Here is a 5000-nt window from a genome sequence, read left to right on the forward strand (position 1 = left end):
CTGTGATATGAAAAAATTGTAGCATCAACATAGACGTCACATCCAAACGACATCTGAAAGGGAAATAACCTTCACACTACTCTTGCCAATCTACTCGCATTTCTCTGCCACAACCCACACAACCCATGCTGTTCCAGTTGCAATTTGGTTAAATAAAAAAACAAAGTTATTCAACCTGTCCAATGTTGTCAAAATATCATAATTCATATCATACTTCTCAACAGATCTAATTTCTCAACAGATATGGTATGTTGAAATAATAAATAAAATACACCAACGCAATATTCTGTTGGTCTTACAAACATACGCAACTCCTCAAGACAAGTCTGTGTTATTCTTTTAAAAACCAGACTAGCTGTTGACACAGACTAGATGTGCTACCGCCAGAATGACCCTGGGGTTAATCAAACAACTGAGGCCAGCTGGCTTTATCTACATTTTTGGCCATGGGTCCCAGTACAATTTCAGCCTATGCCAAGGTTATGGCCCTATTTGTTTGCAAAGTAAAAAAAAATGAGAGAATACAGAATCTCAAAGATATAAGAGAATAATCTTTCCATGAACCTCTTAAATGTACCTATAAATAAATTGCATACAACTGTGTAGGGCAACACAGTTAATTGTCAGTTAACAGCCTGTTATACACAGGGATTCATTAAATGTTCTTGTTTGTGTTGTGACCTCTCACTGTCTCATGCAGCATGTGATCCCACCCTAATGAGATGACCTCTGACCTTTGCCCTTTGGTCCATGCCGTTGTCTGCTAGGTCATCAAGGCAGCAGGGCTCGAGCCCAAGCTTTCTCTCGCCCCTGAGTCGATATCACAAACCATAGGTCTGGTCAAATGGTTGGGCCTTAACACATCTCCACAGTGGTGAAATTGATATCCTTTCAGTATTGTGCTGACATGACCTGCGTTGATGCTGTGCTTCACAGAACAGTACACCGTTAAAGGATCACGCCAACCCACTTCACTATAGACTAGCAATAGGCTAACTAGTGTAACCCATTTCCAGTGATATACACTAGTTAGCTAGGCTAACTCTTTCAGAATGGGTTACTGCACACAGAGAGAAGAGAAGGGTATGCATTATCTTATCTAACTCCAGAGTAGATGGCAAATAAGGTAATTTTCCAAAAGGCTGGCGTGCGCCTTTGTATAACATACATTAGGCCTCTAAAATATGAGAGATAACAATCAAGATATTAAAAGGATTGATATCAACGATGACAATATGTCTGCTATTTTGCAACTGTCGGTGCTTCTTTCAGACAGTTTATAGCCTATACTATAATGAAGAGCTTTTACTCTCCAACGTAAACTCTCACCAAACTACTGACTTGAAGGATGTATGCTAACAACTTTCAGTCAAATTGATCTACCCCCAGCTTGGTTTAAATATTTACTTAGCCAGGAAATGGGTAGAAATCGGAAGACAGGGTTTTCTAAAGTAGGTGGAAGCACACAGACAAGCGCACAGAACAAACCTTGAACAGTGAACAGAAACAGCCGTGATAAGCTACCAGGGGAAAAGCCCCCTCAAGCACCCATTATATCCTCATCTGTCTTTCCTCTAGGGTATGCACGAAACGGATGTGTGTAAGCCCAGAGAGGGCGAGAGAGAGTGTGTGTGTGTGTAAGAGAGAGAGGGATTGTTTGGTTTGTGAGGTCATGGTTGTCAGGGAAGGAGTTCTCTCTCTGATTACCACACAAATCCCTCTCTGAGACCTGGAAGCCAGTTTTCTCAAGCCCGGCACGGCCGGCACAATGCCCCGCCTCAGGTTGTTCCTGTCTTTGTGTGTGGGGCTTAAGCCTCTCCAGCCAGGGAAATAACAAGCGTTTGTTTGGAGGGTATATATACCACTGCCACTGACGCCAGAGGAACGCGGGCCCCATGCTAACGTGCCTTTGCATTGAGGGTCTGTGGTCAGGAACAGACACAATCCCACACACACAAAAAGTCCAGTGATATTTATTTACCTTTAAATTACCTCTGACAACACACTCGCAAACCACCAAAGGCCAAGTGATAAAAGTGACACGACTGAATTGCCACACACTTCTGAAAACACTCAGACGTGTGGAGGTTTGCACGGCCTTTCCTTTTGTTAACCGCGTCTATAGCTTTGGTCTGTGGCTGCTGTGGAGCATTGACTAGCTGTGGTGGCTTTTTTTTTTTTGCGTCTTGTCTGGCGTGGCTCATTAATCATTTGCACGGGGTGAGTGACTGCAGCGTAATGAAGGGGTGCGCGGACAGCCGATTGGCTGGCGGGAGGGGGAGGCGCGGCCAACGGGGGCTCCCCATGTGACGGGGGGACGGTGGCGAGCCCTGAGCCTCCGGAGCCTGGAAGAGTGCCAGGCCAACATCAGCTCATATTCCAACCAGGAACAAAAGACCAGCGCTGCCTTTATAGCACACAATAAAAACACAGGTCTCTAAAAGAGAGAGAGGAACGGAAAGAGAGAGGGAGAGACAAAAAGAGGGGAACAGGGCAGGCGCACAGATATGAGATGAACAGAGATAGCTATGTGAGATTGAGTGTCAGAGAGAGGAAGGGAGAGAGAGAGAGATGGACGGAGAGATACAGAGAGAGATGCAGAGTCCAGTGTAAAATGTTTATCCACAAGTCCTGGCTAAACTGTGACAGCAGCAGCAGCAGTGGCAGCCATTTCATCAACCGAAGATGAACCCTCTCCACTCCCAGTGCCATCCCCGGGCCTGCCGCAGACGAGCTTCTTGTGTCTGCTTTTTCGTTTGGCCCAGGGCTCCAGTCAGAGCTCCCCGAAAGCGCTTGGCTAGGCTTGGGCTTACGAATGAAGCTCTGCTCCGGTTCTGGCACTGCTCTGACTCCGCACTGGGAGTGGCTCTGGCTCAGCTCCGGCTCAGCTCGGGCGCCAGAGGACATTTCCTCTTGTCAAAAAAGCGGGTGTCTGCACAGCCCATGTGCCCTAGTAATCCCGCGGCACCCCACTGGCAGACTTGGCACACTTGCCATGTGCCAGCCAGGAGAGAGGCTTAGTACACCTTGGAGGAGTACAGGCAGCCATGCGACTAGAAGACGTCTAATCCATAAACTAATACTGTGAGGCCAGAGAGAGGGAGAGGAAAGAGAGAGAAAGAGAGAGTGCGAAAAGCCCTGAGTCAGTCACACTCCTAATCTGTCCCAGTGATTACGGGAAAATCTCTCTTCATTGATTCACTACAATTAAGCCCCACAACAGCGGCCTGCGTTTGCAGGACAATGTCAGATATGCTCAACTTGAACAGGAAAACAACATGCAGCGGAACTGTGTCTGTGGTGTGTGAACAGTTCAAAGGTTCATCTGTATCAGGCGCAGAGAAAGATGGCAGGAATATTTTAACCCTCAACATTTCACTTGAGAGACTTTCCCAGGCTCTCCAAGCAAAGACGCAAAAAGCAAGAGGCTGCGGCGGGCAGGGCGACCATCGTGTTCCTCCCCCTGCCGTGACGCCACAGAGCTGTCGGCTACGCTTCAAAAAAACCATCCCGCTATTAGCTTCCACCTGCCAGAGAAGCGTGCCACCATTTCTCTTCTTAACAGCACTACCTGTTCTTTGTCCAATTATTCCCCGTAGTCCTGCTTTAGTCCTGCTTTCCATGAAAAGACTACACGCTGAACATGGCCCAAATGACTTGGCCCACAAAAGAGGTCTTCCTGTCAGCGTGTGCCCTCAAACCACTCAAGGGAACATGGTCCTTAAGCTTCACGCAGAGAGACCATTTTTAAGGGTCTTTGTTGTGTTTTTTTTTTTACATAAAGGCCTGGACCTTAAATGGCTGTAGGGACTACTGCGAGGTATGATATAAGATAGGGCCAGATTGGCGTTAAGTGGGAACCACTTAACACATGCAGAGAGACACTATTTCATGCTAAGAAGTGTGTGCATTCATACACACAAATACAACATGGATGATGGCACACAGAGAGCTTTGAATGAGCATGGGTGTCCAACCAGTTGTGTGACACATCGTAAGTCTCTAGGCTTAAGTGCGGCAGACAAGGGCGCTTGCGTTATTTTCCATTTACATAAAAAGAGAATCAGAACCATGTGACTTAGGCTAAAGTTGTTTGGTTAAAGTTACACACAAACCTTCCAACAAATGAGGTCACATAAAAACTGCAAAAACACACTACCAAACTTACACTTAAACACTCCCTGCATCTCAATGTGACTACGAGGAAAAGAGAAGTTTACAATGGTCTGATATAACCACATGGAAATGTCAAGATACGTGTCACTCTGTGATAAATCCAGTTTCACCCACTCACCTCGTGCCCTTCCTCCCTTGCCTCAAAAAATAAATAAAAAATAGACCTCTTGGAAAAGAACCTTGTAACCTAGTCAATGGTTAACGCTGTTGCTTACACATGCTTTTACACCTTAGATTCCTCCCTTATCTGCTGCACTTGTATTTCCACTGGTCCGTATGAGTGTCAATGACTGTTTTTTGTTTTGTTTATAGAAGTTAAATTCAAGAACACACTGCTGACATTTCAGTAGGACTGTGTGTGTGTGTGTGTGTGTGTGTGTGTGTGTGTGTGTGTGTGTATGCTATCTAGTCTGATTCCCTTCTTTTGAATGGCAAGATGACCCGGTGCCATTATCAGATGTCCTGAGTAGCATATCAAACAGACCTGAGCTAAAAATACAAACCAGGTTATGCAAAATGTTGAGGACAACATGGAAGGAAAGAGTGTAAACACTTGCCAAGGACAAATGGCAAAGGTCCTGCCATAGACCCACATAGCTAGACATGCACACATGCGTTTGTATAGATCATTATGTGAACACTATATAACCACACACACACACACACACACACACACCCTCACCCTCTCTCTCTCTGCCTCACAACACTCACCCACCCCCATTCCATCGCACAGCACACACACATTTTATCAATATATATATACACCCACAGTCTACCAAAAACACGCGTAAGCACGCATGAATATATACACATATTGACCAGCC

General features: G+C 45.8%; 1 protein-coding gene and 1 long non-coding RNA gene across 2 annotated transcripts in view; one reads left to right on the forward strand and one right to left on the reverse strand.

Moving 5' to 3' along the window:
• LOC121704627 overlaps positions 1-187 on the forward strand; it is a 15329-nt gene extending 15142 nt beyond the window's left edge. Inside the window, exon 3 of the long non-coding RNA XR_006030599.1 lies at positions 1-187. This exon is cut by the window's left edge and continues 2854 nt beyond it. This is a non-coding gene — a long non-coding RNA (uncharacterized LOC121704627).
• LOC121704606 (trinucleotide repeat-containing gene 6A protein-like) overlaps positions 1-5000 on the reverse strand; it is a 60088-nt gene that overhangs the window by 48966 nt on the left and 6122 nt on the right. The gene's annotated exons all lie outside the window — the stretch shown is intronic.

The sequence above is a fragment of the Alosa sapidissima genome, chromosome 3 (assembly GCF_018492685.1).
Source record: "Alosa sapidissima isolate fAloSap1 chromosome 3, fAloSap1.pri, whole genome shotgun sequence".
Classification (NCBI taxonomy): Eukaryota; Metazoa; Chordata; class Actinopteri; order Clupeiformes; family Clupeidae; genus Alosa; species Alosa sapidissima.